The 17,782-nt window shown below is 32.4% G+C and overlaps 1 protein-coding gene across 5 annotated transcripts in view; it reads left to right on the forward strand.

The window, feature by feature from the left end:
• LOC123677546 overlaps positions 1–17,782 on the forward strand; it is a 102,876-nt gene that overhangs the window by 49,972 nt on the left and 35,122 nt on the right. The window contains exon 1 of one of the 5 annotated variants that reach the window (XM_045614124.1): positions 8,980–9,302. The exons of the other annotated variants lie outside the window; for them this stretch is intronic. The gene's annotated coding sequence lies outside the window, so the exon portion shown is untranslated. Of the gene's footprint in view, positions 1–8,979; positions 9,303–17,782 lie in introns of those variants that run through there. 5 annotated transcript variants of the gene reach the window in all.

The following is a 17,782-nucleotide window of genomic DNA, read 5'->3' on the forward strand; positions in this document are numbered from 1 at the left end:
TCACTGTGACTTGAAAATTTCTATCTACAAAATCCTAGCGCTTACAGTTTCTGAGTTACAAATTTTTGTATAATATAGTTGCGAAAAGATCATCATAATGACGCATTTACGAACAATTATAGAAAGGTTAGGTAAGGTTAGGATAGAATAGGTTAGGTCTTTGACGCGAGTGAACTAGATTCGAGTTCACTGTGACTTGAAAATTTCTATCTACAAAGTCCTAGCGCTTACAGTTTCTGAGTTATGAATTTTTGAATAATATAAATAGTTGCGAAAAGATCATCATAATGACGCATTTACGAACAATTATAGAAAGGTTAGGTTAGGTTAAGACAGAATAGATTAGTCTTTGACGCGAGTGAACTGGATTCGAGTTCACTGTGACTTGAAAATTTCTATCTACAAAATCCTAGCGCTTACAGTTTCTGAGTTACAAATTTTTGTATAATATAGTTGCGAAAAGATCATCATAATGACGCATTTACGAACAATTATAGAAAGGTTAGGTAAGGTTAGGATAGAATAGGTTAGGTCTTTGACGCGAGTGAACTAGATTCGAGTTCACTGTGACTTGAAAATTTCTATCTACAAAGTCCTAGCGCTTACAGTTTCTGAGTTATGAATTTTTGAATAATATAAATAGTTGCGAAAAGATCATCATCATGACGCATTTACGAACAATTATAGAAAGGTTAGGTTAGGTTAAGACAGAATAGATTAGTCTTTGACGCGAGTGAACTGGATTCGAGTTCACTGTGACTTGAAAATTTCTATCTACAAAATCCTAGCGCTTACAGTTTCTGAGTTACAAATTTTTGTATAATATAGTTGCGAAAAGATCATCATAATGACACATTTACGAACAATTATAGAAAGGTTAGGTTAGGTTAAGACAGAATAGGTTAGGTCTTTGACGCGAGTAAACTGGATTAAAGTTCACCGTGACTTGAAAATTTCACGGTAGGTTTGTTAAAGCTAGTAAATGGACAAAAACATATGTATATAAATAATGAGAATTATTCTTATTGTAATCCGTGAATACTACGACAAATTCGTCGGAAATAAAATTTTGCATTTAAATAATATCATCCACTTGCTGGAACGTTCATTTAAAAAAGACTTACACTTTGAAGCTTCATGAAAAATTCATGGCGATCACATCATCAGAACTATTGAAGAAGAGACTAAATGAATATACATATAAATAAATACTCTATATTTGGCAACACATCCGATCTGGTTGAGGTTTGGTTTGTACATGCACAAATGTCAATGCTGAGGTGTATGACGAGCGCTCATAAGTTCCTGACTTCACGTCAGTGCATTCCTCATATATTCATTTGGTTGATTTCTTTAAAAAAAAATAAAAATAATAATAATAACAATAACCCTCGGTGTTAAATTTGCAGTTTTTGAAAAAATGTTGGCTTTTGGTATACATATACTGAATAACACCGAAAAAATGTAAGAGATGATTCTGTGATAAAAATTAAGGTGGGTATTTGGTATAACATTTTTTGAGAAACTGCCCGTAAAAGTTACACCCCTCTGAAGATTAACCAAAAGAAAATGTTTCATTCTTTATTGTGATTACATAAAAGCTTTGCTTAGGACTTTCATAATCATGTTATTTTTTCTTCCATATTTTACCTTATTGTAACAGTGATGAATAAACCTCATTTTTATTTTCCCTGTATATTGAGCTGAAAACACGAAACTTGGTGAATATTATTTGTTAATGAAACTACATATTTTGGAATTTTTTTCAACCCTGAATTATTCTTAGAAGAAGTTGAAATAGTCTACCCCTAAGGTATTTTTTGTTACAACTTTTTTTTATGAGAATTTTCCTTTTGAAAAACATGACTGAACATCCCACCCCATTCACTAACTTTTATCTACTCCTATTGATGTGGTATGATATATTCATTTCTACTAGCTTCTATGTTAATTTGGTTTTACGAAATAGATGTCATAAACCAATGTAAAATCAAATGGAATTGGAACTATAAAAATAATATCATAAAGTAAAAATATAAAATATAAAAATAATATCATAAAGTAAAGTTGGGGATATATCGGCCTCAGGAGCAAACAAATGAATGAGTTTCACTCCATTCTTCCACAACGTCTGGGCCTTTATTAGGCCTTCTTCAGGCTAAAATGATAAATTACTATCATGGAGAAACCGGATTTTATGTGCCTTAAAATGATTACATAAATTATTAAAAAACATCAAACGTATGGGTAAATGACAACACATGAATTCAATACTAACAAAGTGAAAATGTAAAACGAAAAAATGAAAAAACTAAGTTATCTAAAATCGGTATGGAAAACAGAACAATCAAAACGAAAAAACGAGAATAAAACGAGATACTCACTGTCAGAATAATAAAAAATAATATAATAATAAAAATATTTTCATCTACAGAAAATAGTCATTCAAAAATCAAAGAAGAAAACGAGTTCCATTGAACCTAAGCATTGATGTTTGTTGGTTTTTCCGGGGTCATGATTTTTCTATCTATAACCAATACTACTGTGTTTTGATATCTACCATGATAACCATGCATTTAACCATGGATTCATTGAGATAATTTAAGAGAAATAAAACAATTCAATCCGCGAATCTCTCATATTGTTTTTTTCACTGAAGATTGCTAGAGCTTGTAAATTAAATTTTAACTATTTGATTGAATCTGATTACAACAATAAACTGTTGACGTTGTAATTACCAATTGTTACTGGTGATTTCGAGCTCGTTCAATAAATTTTACAGTAGCAAATCATCATTTGTAGTTATTATCAAAATTTTGAAATATTTGGAGGCTTACCCATTATACATTTATTTTGTTCAAAACGATTGAATTTCAAAAGAGAATTCATGCTATATAGATATAGGTAAAAAGAAATTGGAAAGCAGAATTGTAAAATCGCGCTGTTTCATTAATGAGCCAATTGTGCCCTTGTAGACCTCTACTCCAATTTTGTCCATTAACGAACTTGACTGCGATATTCAAGATTCGAACCACCCTGTGAATCTCAATGTTTTAGGTTTTTTATTTCGGAAGACTGACTACCGGACGGACATAATTTGTGCACTTTTTCATCATCAGTTAGAACGAGCTCTCGAAAACATTGCAAATTTTAGACCATAGCAAAATGTGACACTCACAAAAAAAATTGTAGAATGAACATTTAGCAGCAGGATTTGAGTCTGGGCTTTATGAATTGAATTTTGAAAACCACAAAAATGATTTCTCTACGGCTTCAGTTGTGAAAGATTTGTTTCTGTGTAAAGTTAGCTGAGGTTTCTTTCTCCTCATTTACGGGAGGTTTTAATTTTCTCCTTTAATATGAAGAAATCTGCGGCTGAGTCTCATCGAAAAGCAGAAAATCATGTGGATATCCCAGCCATACTTCAACGTCGGCGGCCAAACCAAATATTCATGGTTCAGTATTTGGTGGGACCAACTCGGCGTAGTGTATTATGAATTGTTAAAACCGACTGAAACAATCACAGACGATCGTAATCTAACACAATTAATGCGTTTGAGCCGAGCATTGAAAGATAAACGGCCGCAATACAACAAGAGACATGATAAAGTGATTTTATACCATGACAATGCTCGACTCCATGTTGCGGTCAAGTGGTCAAGACATACTTGGAAACGTTAAAATGGGTCCTACCCTACCCTCCATATTCTTCAGACGTTGCTCCCTCGGATTATCACTTGTTCCGATCAATGGCACACGGCCTGGTTGACCAGCACTAACGGTCTTATCAAGGAGTAAAAAATAGGATCAATTCGTGGATCGCTTCAAAAGATAACCAGCTTTTTCAACGCGAGATTCGTACGCTGCTCGAAAGATGGGAGAAAGTAGTGGCCAGCGATGGACATTACTTTGAATCATAAATGTATAACTAGTTTTTTACAATAAAGCCTCGAATTTCGGAAAAAAATGGCCGAAGCAAAGTTGTACGCCTATGTTAATTCCTGATTTGTAACCCTTAAGATTCGGGAATTATATTCTCGAGCAAGGTCATTACGTTGTAGGAATCAATTTTGAACTAAATCTTTTCCCTCTATGGCGAACGGCAAAGTAATTCATCTTTGACAAAGCAACATTTTTCTTTCCGGGGGATGAAAAGAAGAACTTTTCGATGATGCTGTCAGTCGGAATAGGACGTTGTTATTGTACGTTTAAAAAAAAAAAGATTTATTATACGGTAAAGCCAATGAAAATACTGCCATAATATATTGATTATGTCTAGGCGGTGGCAAACAGTTCGTTGTCATGGCATTTTTTGTTTATAAAACGATAATGAAGAAATAAGTCAATACATTATGTCCTGAGCTTCTACTTAGGAAAATTCTTCACGGCCATTAAAAAAATTGAAGTCAGATTCCTAAGTGCGCATCCTATTTTTCAATGTATTCACAACCTAATTACCGAAATTATTGAAATTATATGGTAGAATGATATTTATTAGCATCCTTTAGAGCTCCTGAACGATAAATAACTAATTCCACATAACTGTAGCTTGACTTGAAAAATCTGTGAATTCATTGCACAGTATTAATAAACCATCTGTTGCTGTGAAGTGTTTTTCTCAATGAATTTTCCGCATCGACTGCTAAGGCCATTAGCCAAAATACAAATAAAATAACAAAAATATAGATAAAAATATAGGGTTATAGATAAAACTACAAAATGCACAGATAAAACTCCAGAAAATGGTATTAAAATAAAACAACCCGAATAAAAGTATTTAAAAGAATAAATGAATAACTGAACAAAAGAAATGAATTAATATAAAAAATAATTTGAAACATTGTATTTATCGGGTGTCCCAAATTCGTTGTCTAGTGAGTGGAACCCCTTTGAGCTAGAAAAAAATGAATGGAATTTTCGGGATCGATCTTTTAGAGAATTATTTTGGTGAAAACCACAACATCATAAGTTCAACTGTTTTCAAGCTATATGAGGAAATTGTAAAATGTCAAGAAATGAAGAGTTCTCATAATTTCTTTATTATTGGCACTATTTACAAAACACAAAAACATCATTCAGATGCTTTTTTTAGTAGAATCTAGTGTAATAATTCATTTTTTATTGCCATTAGTTTAGAAGTTGTAAAATAAACTTGTGTTTTTTTAAAGTAAACCATAACAATTTCTATAACAAATAAAATAATGAAAACTAAAATATTCGGTGGGCCACCAAGGTCTCCGGATTTAACACCATTAAATTTCACCATTTTCAAATTGATAAATGTCGATCTTTAAATGCGATCAAATGAAAAAATCTAATGATGTTAAATTCGGAACTTTATATGACATTTTTTCATTAAAAAAGTTGTTCTATCCGACGCCAAAGTTATTGAACTAAAATCTGGACCACCTTGTATATTTTCCCAGTATATACGAGTAAGTTTTGAGTATGGAACGACTAATTCATCTCGGAAATGCATTGCAAGATTTTTATAGATTTTGTGTGCAAAGATCCCGCAATATGGCCGATATTATGGTGGTATTCACATTGTTGAGGCGTTCCATACTTGAAACTTGCTCATTATAAAAAAACTATTTCAAGCTTTGTGCAAAATTTCGTGTTAGCCATATCAGAACTATAGATAATTAAGAGGAATATGAAAAAAAAATATATAATTCCGTACCAACAAAATATTTAAGCTTCATGCAAAATTAATTTTTTGGAAATATACTCCTAGAGAAAGATGTCAAATGGAAAGCGTTCCACAAACAATGAGAGATCAATTATAAAGAAGAGGATAGTAGATCCTCTACCAAATGTTCGTATCTGGTGAATAATATTAAAAAAAATTTTCAAAAAGTTATTCCTAATACGGAGCAAAGGCCTGATTTTTTGAACATAGAGTAACGAAATCAAATGATAGAAAACAGAATTCATACCTTAACGCGCGAATAAACTTAAATTTTTTACAGCTCATGATGAGCATTCAATTAAATCATTTTTCAGACAATGAAACCATTGTTCTCGTGTTTTATATATCTAGTCTCCTCGAAATTTTTTATTTATACTCAACTGTATCAAGGAACGATAATTATCGTTTATCTGTTGATTTCAGTCGCAGCGAATTACGTTTCATGAACATTTAAGTTTATATGCTAGATGATACCTGTACAGTATCGGACTTCTTTGTCGATTCGTTGATAATATATTTACGATGGTATGAATAAGCAGATACTATCATCAACTTTACATTACTCAGATTATTGGAACTAGAAGTTTTATTTTTATTATTATTCATTTTATTCCAATTTATATTTCCTGTTTTTTTTTAAATTCAATGTCTCTAGTAGCAACTCTTATTGTAACTTTCGCTATTGTAACTATTCAACTTTCTTTTTTTTATTTTTCAAAAGTACTAACAAGAAATATAAATTGTACGGCATTTTTGAAAAGGCGATCCTATTATTTTCTAAACAAGGTGTCACATCCTCCCATCTCATTTAAGATTTTAGGGGTGGCTGTCATCATGCTTACAAGGTTGATTCAAATTGATTTGAATCAAATATCCCCCTACGAACCAAAATTTACCTCTTTTTTCAAACTGACACACTGTATATTTTTGGGCGATAATTGTAACCTTACACCAAATTTATCACTTTGCAATTTTTTGTTTTGGAATGCGTTAGTGTTAATGATGGTCTAAGAACTCTGCTAGCTGACCAAGAATCAATTGATGTTTTTCAAATATTGATGTCGTTTTTGATCGTTTTTGAACCGCATAGACTCTAGTTTTACTCGAGAAAAAATTCGTAAAAACTATCAAATGGTATGCTTCGTTTTTTTTTGTTGACATTAAATTCGTTAAACTTCAACATCGACGTATAAGAATCTATAAAATTCACCTTTTTCATTTTCACTGATTACCTATTATGTAGGTATTAGTAATTTAAGGTTTTTCCTCGATAACTCTCGATAAGTATTCAATATAGTATAGGGTTTGCTTAAGTAACCCCCACTATTTTTGTACGTGGAATTGACTGATAAAATATAGGTTCTAATTTGAAAATGTTGAGTTTTGATGAATTTGAGTTGTCCAAGTTCATGATCTTCTTATGCACACCCTGTACATGGAAAAAAAATTTTTTCTCGAAATAAGCTTTTTCTGCCGTAAAATTAAAAAAAATGTGGGTCCTCATCGCCACCATTTTTTTCATAAGAATGAGTTTTTACCCAAGGTATGGCATATTGCTGAGATTGCCATCACAAAGCTATCTATTGATGCAATAAGATACTAGGTTTGCCATTTGAAATAAGGAAGTAGTAGTCTGTTTTCGGTATAACCGGAAGTTGAAGAGATATAAAAATATTTTAGGGAGAAGAATCATTGCCTCAAACCCCAATATGCCAATTGTCAGCTCAAAATTATGATTAGTTTTCCATTAACGTCTAATAGGCCATCCCGGTGAATCACCCTGTATATTCTGTGATTTCAACAATGGAGGCAATATTCAGAATAATGTCGAATGTTTATTAATTGTCTTTCAAAATATGGTGAACATATTTTTGCATTCTGAGCCACGACAACTATGGGACATCCACAAAATAAGAATCATGTAATTGAAAACGTGATAGGATTGTGCTGAATATTACGTGGAGTGAAAGAAATCCATTATTTTCCCAATATATGGCTTCAGTTATATGCATCTCGCGGTTGTATAAGTCTGATCGGGTTCCAACAGATGGGATGAGATGAGATGAGATTTCGTACTACAAAAACTTTTCTGACAGTTTTGTGATTAGTTGACTCTATTTATGTAGTTTGAGCGCTCGTCATAGTTGGACACTAGCAAAGAGAATATACGCGTTATGTTACTATTTTTCTTCAACAACGTCGAAAATGCGGCTAAAAATGTGAAGATTGTCTTGATAGTGTAACATAAAATCACACTCAATTTTGGTTTCGTCGATTCCGGTAATTTCGATACATCACTCACTGGAAGGCGTTAAAATCATAGACATTGTCGAGTGCAACCGTTATGTAAGCACTGTTTCGATTGCCCAAGATTTCAAAGATTGCACAAAAAACCGTTTGGAACCATTTGCATGAGGCTGGTCTCAAGAAGAAGCTCAGTGAATGGGTACCCCAAGAATTAACGCAAAAAACCTCATGGACCGAATTTCTACCCATTTTTGAAGCGGTTGGTGACTGGTGATGAAAAGTGGATCACTTACGACAACATCAAGCGAAAACGGTTGTGATCGAAACGCGATAAATCGGCGGATTTATTGGAACTCTAATGTCAACTATTGGACTGTCAGAAGGAAGCAAGTGCTCAGAAGCGGTTAGCTTTGAGAAATGGGAAAGGAATTGTGTTCCATCAAGACAACGCCTGGACACACACATCGATAGTGACTCGCCAGAAGCTTCAGGAGCTCGGTTGAGTGGTTCTTATGCTTCCACCTTATAGTCCGCACCTACCACCAACTGATTACCATCTATTCCTGTCCATACTGGTGAAAATTTACTGTCTCAATTTTTTGCTGATAGAGACGGGGGCTTCTATGAAAGAGGCAAAATTATTTTACAATCAAAATAGCAACAAGTTATCGAACAAAACGGCGCATATTCGACCTAAATCGGATCATTCTGACTATGGTGATCAAAGTCTTGTTTTTCATGCGAAAATAATGGATTTATTTCAACTACACCTTGTAGATTATAAGGTAACTAACAAAATAAAACTTTGTGTGCTATCAAACAGGTGGCGAAGGGACACAGTAACAAAACCCGCGCAGAAGACAATCAATCGGTTACTGAGAAATCGAGGACAGTCACCTGAGTCACCAAATATTCTAAGTATCAAAACAAAAACAAATCGCCTCGATTCCCATCAACCGATTATCCAAAATCGTAACGATACTAGTCCGGTTCTGTCACCGATAAGCGGAGGTCACTAAGCTAATGCCTCTCGGCGTTATTTCTCGCCTTATACGCGTGTAACTCGAATTTTATACCTACCGAAAACGTGCGGTAAACAAAAATATTCGAATATAACCGAAATAATTATGAAAATCCACTTGATACCGAATTCACGGTACGTTAGTACGCATGCTTATCATGACGCACTTGATTTCGACATCACGGATCTTGTGTTTATGTGCATTCTTCAGTTCTAAGACGACTTCGACGCAGTTCGTTCCTACTTTATTTTGTTTATGCGTGCGCTGTAGCGTTTTTCGAGTGTCGCGGTGCATACGATAGTGTAAACAGTTATGAAAATTGGCCTTTTGATTCCGTCAAAGTAAGTAACCATGAGAAGTACCTACGGAGGCCGTTTCGAGATGAGCTATCAAAGTCCGATCGGACATGCCAGTGGGATCTGTGCTTTATTTTGATGTGTTGTTTGTTGCGCTGTCGGCCAACTTTCTGGTTAAATTTAGCGCCTTCACATCGTTCTGATAACTCAACATTGAGATTTTCACCTTGCAGGAGACTGGGCCTAGATAATTTGTGCGTAAATTGTGCGTGCTCAATTCGTTCGTCGCAATACGTGTGAATTGGGCAAGGACCTGTAGAGGTTATCGGGTTTTGAATATTCTCGTAATATCATCAATGTTGGTCATGTGACAAGGGCATAAACATCGTTTAAGTATTCGATCGGAATGTTGGACGGAGATGGCAGATTCTCGACGAAAACGCGTAATTAAACTAAATACTGAATAAGTTGGTGTCCAAGTGAGGTCGGGTCGGACCACTTTGATTGATTCTACCGAGAACTTGAACGATTATCCCAATCAAACTAGTTTGAATTGTAATTGTCCTTCGAATTGCACCTATTACCTTCGAATTTTCTCCCTAGCAACTGCCGAAATGATGTTGAAGGGTTATTAACTGTTGAATCAACCAGGGTTGCTTTGAAGTCATTCTGGGCTTTGGCCCAGAAGATATACGGTACCCTTGGTACTGAAGTTTACCCATTTTTCTGTATTTCAATTGATTAAATTTGTATCTTTTCCTATGACTATATCCGCAGAATTGTCAATTTTTCGAAACTTCTAGATAACTATTGCACCTGGTTCCAAATTGTAGCAAAGGACCAATCACCTGAATGCATAAACAATGGTTGGAGGTTAATTTCAAATGCCCTCGATAAGAAATACTGATCAGAAGATTCTGGTCAACGCTGGTTCCAAAGTTATAGGGTGTTCAAAGTAGAAATAGCGATAAAAGCTAAAAATGTAATATTATCATAACTTTTGAACCAGTGAACAGATTTGATAAGCTTGTTGCTACTTTGCAGCTAAAAAAGTTATTGTTCATTGACCGCTAAGTTACATGACTATAGGCTTTTCTGGAAAAAGTTCAAGATAACGCCTCACGAAACACATTACTTATAACACCTTAATAAAATAATAATGATCAAAAAGAAACAAAGTTACCGATATCAACTTTTTAGCCGACGATACTGACTGAATGTCACTTCAGAGCAGAAAGGCTTGCTGGAAAGTGCAGTCCCATTCAAGAATGCTATTATTATATTATATTGACTTCAATATTCCAATGATAATAGCGAAATAATAAAAGAATGATAAAAGTAAAACATTGTATGAGCACAACAGCTAACCAGATACATTTTCCGTCTAGTCAGAAGTAAAGACAACAAATACTCCTGAAAATTTCAAAAAAATCTTAACGATAAATGAAGAAGAGTTTTTAGCTGAGAAGTACAGCGAAAAAACTATTCATATAAAATTTGATGCTTTTAACGCTATGTCTACTTTGAACACTTTATAACTAAAAAACTAGCTTTGAGGGGATCTTCTGTTCATATTGTCTTTTTGAGGGTATAAAGATGTACAAAAAACAATAGTAACATTTGAAATTAACCGGTAACCTTTTCTCATACATTCAAGTGTCTGGTCGTTTCTTCAAAAAGTAAGCAATATGTCTTAGAAACTAATGGTTGTTGAGATATTGTACAAAATCCAAACAAAAAAAAATAGAAACTCACTCCCTGCTATCCATTATTCTGAAATCAGTAAGTAATCGATTTTTTTATTTTACTACCTCACACCACTGTTTACGAGACTATTTATAACGTTCACACCTTCATACAACTTGTGTGTAATAAAATATTATTATTGTTATTCAGACGAAGCCAATCGTTCCAAAAATCCCTAATAATTTCTTCAGTATTTTTTCACCACCTTCAGAAAAGTGTCATAGCATTAGCAGCTGGAGGAACAACCCAATATGCGCATTTTCACCTGCAACATAACGTGCCGAACTACATGCTCAAAGACAAACTGATTGAAAGTAAAAATCCAACTTTATTACTCAACTTTTGAAGTTTGCCGACGAATGAAAAAAATATATATATATTTTAGAAATAGGGCACATATTCCTTGGAGGATTAAGCACATATTGAACAAAATCAAGAACCAACTAATTTTAACAGCAACAGATGAGAATAAACAATTGTCAATAACACTTTTAACAATTTGTTCCTGAAGTAAAACAATTTTAATTTTTTTAAGCGAAAACCATGTACTGGACAATGCAAAATCAAGACATCAAATTTGTACAGAAATGAATGAGAATCTTAGAAATAATTTTAATTTGAAAAAAAACAGTGTCGTACCATTTTGTTCTTCAAAAATATTCAATGCAGAACCCATTCACACGCCACTTGTAAAAATAATAAAATTGCTGATGTACGATCAGAAAATGCATTTTGATTCAGTGAAAACGTGTATCAAATTTCATAGCATATCAATTATGTGGCAAATTTCACTCTGAAGCCCATTTAGTATTTTCACATCGATGTAATTTATGTTCGAAAGATATGACAATTGTTTTTTCTCCAATATAATGTATTAACACATGCAGTAATTGTAACGTGACAACGTTAAGAGGCAGCTTTCAAAAAGGATGAATGATTGTATTGTTGCATTGAATCAATTAATTTGTCAAATGAGGACTTAATTTCATGTGATTTTCAGAGTATTGACGTAAATCGAATTTACCAAATGACGTTTTAAGATATCCTTGATATTTTACGCAGTGAACTGGATTTGTTTATTCAGTTCAAAACTTGTTTCAGTAACATACTTTAAGAGATGAAATTTTTTTCCTGAACCTTCAAGCGAGTTGAAAATTTTTGGATACAACTTGTTGAATACTTACTTTCAAATACTACAAGTTTCAATGATGCATAATTTTAATGTCCTATTGATACTATAGTTCGGTATTTAGGACTTCTAATATATTTACTAATTACTTAATTTAATGTTTGAGATACTGTGTTGAAGACTCACTTTTAGTGAAAAATTGAATACTATAATAAGTTCCAATAATGCTGCATAATATAAATGTCCTACTAATACTTCTCTGTCAGTTAGGACTTCATATTTGTGAATTACAACATTCTTCATCAAGTCAACGTAAAATAATTCAAAAAACTGCCACAGTTCCCATCTAGTGTATCATTGCTAATTTCAACTTTGACTTAACTTGAATTCTGATTTGGAATTAGTCACAGAAAATGAGGTCTTTCGAATTATAAATTGTTTCAAGAAATTACCTTCTATTGATCTTTCGAAAAACCCGCCTACGCAGAGTTCAAGTGACCCCTGAAGTTTTTTTTACATTACTTCATTTTGTCATTCATCTCAATTCCTTTTTGCGGTTTTCACAGTGGTTAAAAACATCTAGTAAATGGAATTTCGTCTGCCGATGATATCCATTGTTTACAAACGCAGTTGTTTACTACCCATAGGCTTAGGTAACCCTAAAAACAAAACAATTCGTTTCGGTACGATAATTTGAGATCGAATATTACTATATCCGCTGTATTCAAACATAAGGTGGTGAATAAAATACATGTTGAACACGTCTTGATTAATTTGATTATGATTTCACTCAGTTACCTGTAATTATGAAGACTAAAAACCACTATGGAAAGGAATATAATCACCAATTTGCAATTTTAATGGTTTCATATACATAAATATTCCTATACAGGAATCCGTGGATAAAATATAATACGAAATGATTTTATTTGACAGTAACAATCGAAATAACTGCATCAATAAAATCAGTTAGACAGAAATATTTATACACATATTCAGTTTGAACAACGCAGGAATACTCTCTTCCAAAAAATGTTCGAATATTCAATATTCTCAAAGAGTTTGAGTGTCATATTTAAATTTTACTATATGCAGTGATTCATTCTACCAGTTCCTCTCGAGAAAAAACTCATCTGAATTTTACAAGACAAGACAAGAAGTGCATCTGGTAAAGTACTGGAGTTTAAAGCAATTGCTTTGATTCCGCAGTAAGAACAAATCAAAATTTCTATTCTTTGAGTCACTTTTTTCAATCATTTAGAAGATTCTATAGAAGGAAATCATAAATCATAGTGTAACGTATCATTCAAACAAATCATTCCATTTAAGAGTAAATCAAAATCATCGTAAGTCCAAAAATAGAGTATTTTGTAGAAATTAATCTTTCGCAAATATTTTGTTGCTATATTTTCAATCCTTATCATCCATAAGTTACTACAGAAACAATCCTATGTTTTTGTTATTGTCAAACACTTATAAAAATTTACTTGGTTCTTGATGCAAAAAATAAAATCAATTCATATACATTGATATGCAACTTGCATTGATATGCAATTACAAAACAACCTCTTTCACTGAGTGTTTCATTATGCAGAATCAATTGGACTTATCGAAGTTCATTATGGACTTTTAATATCTTCACCAGATGTTCAGTTCATTATCTTATCTTTCTCAAGATCGAAGTTTTGGACGATAAAATAGATTTCTTCAATCCAAAATTATTCATCTCGATGCGGCAATTGCATTATTGGAGACCTCATAACTGCATATAGGTATTTGTGGCCTCCAATAGTGCAAGAGACACAACGATGTCTAAGATACTAGTGTGTTCACTGATTAGATTCTGTTTAAGATGATTCTGACGACGCGGCTCGGCATGGGTCCGTTTCCCCTTTTTTTCCTTATGGTGGCGCTATACAAAGAATTGACCAATCAACGGCATCATGTGGAAATCTTCATTCGTTCTGTCAAAAGTTGAAAGACTTTTGATTTAACCTCAAAACGACTGACAGAAAAACGACGTTACCTCAATAAAAAACTATGCGGAAATCAATTGAAAAGGAATTGAAATGAAATCCAAGAAGTTGGTTTCAGACATCTTATTCTTTATATTCACGCAAAAATTCAAGTAGGTTGGATCTATTGTCACTGAAATATTAAGGTTTTTTGTAAATATTCTACTCGAATTGTTCATGGTTCTGATGAAACTAACAACACAAAATTTTGTATGTTAATGTGATCGTCATGAAATTTTGCACGAGTTTTAAAATTGTCATTCCATATTCAAATGAAAAATTTCATCTTGATCGAATCTGCTGTTTGGAAATTAACAAAAAAAAACTTAATTTCGAACACCTTCAAATTTCAAGTATCTGAGTTCCTTTGCTCGAATGTTATCTTATATACAATTAAACGGACGGACAAAATCGAATTTGAGGATGGATTAGTCACAAGTGAGTCGACCCTTATCGTTCAAGACCATCCCGGCTCAAAATTACAAAATTGCAGACATTATGACGAAATGATGGGGCGATCAGTTCGAAGAGAAAGTGATCAATAACACTCCAAATTCTACCCTATACTTTATTATTTCATCGTTTCTCATAAAAATTCAAATCATTAAGAAAAACGTGAAAAGCGCCGTATTGGTTTTGTTGGTTTTCATTCGCTGGTCTTCATAACATCAATAATTGTTCAAGTTGCAATATTTAATATTTTAGATTTTCATTTATCCCAAATTTATTAGTTTATTTCTTAGTGTTAAACTCAATTCTGTATGTTCCTATGTTAGAAATACTGAAATAAGAAGTTCAAAGCTGAATGAAAATATTCCTGTCATTCCTGTTCATTTATTATTTCAATGAATTGAATACTCATTACAACGAAATGCCAAATGGTAGACAACTACCAGCCAATTTTAAGGGAGATATTGATATCTATAACGGCATGACTAACTTGATTTTATCTATTTTGATGATTTTAGTTGTGAGTGTTGTGAGGTTAATGAAATTAATTTTTTATTCCCTGTAATAATTCTCAATTTATTCATCAATTAATTCATCGTGTCATTGATTTCATTGAAATGAACAGAAGAATAATACAAACTCAAAAATTAATTTTTATTTATAATACACAATAATGTTAGATGTAAAAGTTTTCTGTATTCTAAATATTATACAACTAAGTTCTTATTAATGCGAAGAAAAAGAGATGAAAAAACTAATAAAATAGTAGAACGGTTAAAAAAAGTAATCTATATAATTAACTTCTGATACCGAACAATTTTGTTGGAATCTACTTACATATTCACTTCCGGTCTTCAATTCTGTTTGGTATTTCCATGACTCCATTCTCTCTTTTATTATTACTTTCGAGGTTATGAACATATACGTATATTTTCGAGATCCAACGATTTTAATAAATTAATTAAGTTTTGAAAAATATTATCGTTAGGTATATTATAGTCTAACGTAAAACGAATGAAGTTTTGACTTGACAGATTGAAAGGAGAGGTATATATTGTGAAAATAAATATTATTTTGGGTTTCACAAAAGCGAAACTATCCTGTTGAAAGCTCATAATTCACGATTTGCTTCATTCTTTTTGTGTGAATTATTTATAAATAACAAAATTCATCTAGGAAGTGATATCGATTTGAACCGAATAATACCATTTCAGAGAAAAAGAGGTTTTTCCATACGTTATATTTATATATCATCATTTATATATTTATATATCATAATTTAACGAAAACCTTTTTTTTCAAAATTATTGTATACGAAACTATCTTCGAAAAATATATTTTGACAGTTAAATAAATTTGAATTCATATGTCGAGTAATATACAGCAAGATTGTATTCTGAATTGATGGAAAACTTTCTTTGTTATTTTATTTTTTTTGATAATGATATATGATACTTCGTCCGTATGTTTGTGTTAGTTTTCTTGGTTATGAATCCCAACAATTCCCTGAAAAAGTCATCTAAGCAAAGTTTGGAATTCTATGGTATTATGACTTTCCTGTAAAAAATTATATGAATTTTCGATCGAAATAAGAGTGATTGGAGTTTTCGAAGGAAAATATGAATTCAGGTCATTCGAACGATCATATTTTCCATAAGTTCGGGCAAAAATGATGAGAACAGTGAAAACTGAAAAAATTAAAGCCACTATACAGGACAAACGAAAATTCATGCGCTAATGAATCTATTGGAACCATTACCTGTTTGTATAGATTATAGAACATCTTTCATTGACCTCGGTATATAAAATGATTCATATTCATCAGCACAATATTCGAATATTTATGAGTTATGACCAAATAATTTGTCTACTGTCGAAACAGGTTGATGGACTTCATTGTTTCAATATCATTTATGATTTACACAAATTCGAAATTTCAAACATTTTAAAACGTCGCGTCGTGTGAAGTTGAATCGGCCAGTCTATTTGCAGCCAGAAGTTGCTAATTTCTCTAGAAAACATTATACGTAATTTGACGAATTTTATGTTGAAGTCGAAAATATGCTCTTAATCTAAGTATATGAACTACGATCATTGAAGATGTGGTAAAATAACTAAAATGGAGATAGCACAGATGTGAAGTCAGAGTGCTCGTCAGTCTTGCTCCAATTACAGTTCTTAGAGACTGCAGAACTATACAGTGTGTCCGTAAATTATGGGACAAATTCATTTTTAGCTAAACTGACCATTTTAAGAAATAATCCTGAAACACGTCGATTTTTTATTTTAATTCACCCTATTTTAAAATAATAATCTAATATACAGGGTGAATTACTTTCCCCATTTTGTCTCAATTTTCCGATTACTCTAGCTGAGCTGATTCCAAAAATGTATCACATGATGATTCCAATTGTTACAGGGGGGACAAAAATAATAAATTAAATCTAAGCAATTCACGAATACCAAAAATATTGTAGCACTAAACTGTCATTGAACACCAATAAATTACTAAACAAATAATGACATTTCACAAAAAACTAGACGACTATGTTTTTTTTTAAATTGATAAGAAATAATTTCTTTCATATTCTGACTGCTAGACCACAAGTACCAAACATGTTTGGAAACAGCTCTTTTTTATTAATCTAAAAATGTAACAAACTACAAGGTGATACATTCAAACCAATTGCCGCTAGACAATAAGTATTTTTGATAATATTGTTAATTTAACTAATAAAGAATGTTACGCGTTACTTTATGAGCACACACAAAACTATTGTATTTTTGTCCACCCTGTACCAATGGGAATCAACATGTGATACATTTTTGGAATCAGCTCAGCTAGAGTAATCCGGAAATTGAAAAAGAATGGAGGTGTTTATAAAAAAAATGACGGTGACGTCATTACTTGAAAGTAATTCACCCTGTATATTAGATTATTATTTTAAAATACGACGAATCAAAATCAAAAATCGACGTGTTTCAGGATTATTTCCTAAAATGGTCTGTTTAGCTAAAAATGAATTTGTTCCATACTTTACGGACTCAGTGTATACATTCATATAGTTTCCAAATTTTGGTTTAGTTTATATTTCTGAAGTCCGAATTTTCGATTAAGTACCTAACAATAATTAATTTAAATGCATTCACGTTACCTACTATCGAATTTCCCATTTCGTAGAATT

This window comes from Harmonia axyridis, chromosome 4, assembly GCF_914767665.1.
Source record: "Harmonia axyridis chromosome 4, icHarAxyr1.1, whole genome shotgun sequence".
Taxonomy (NCBI): Eukaryota; Metazoa; Arthropoda; class Insecta; order Coleoptera; family Coccinellidae; genus Harmonia; species Harmonia axyridis.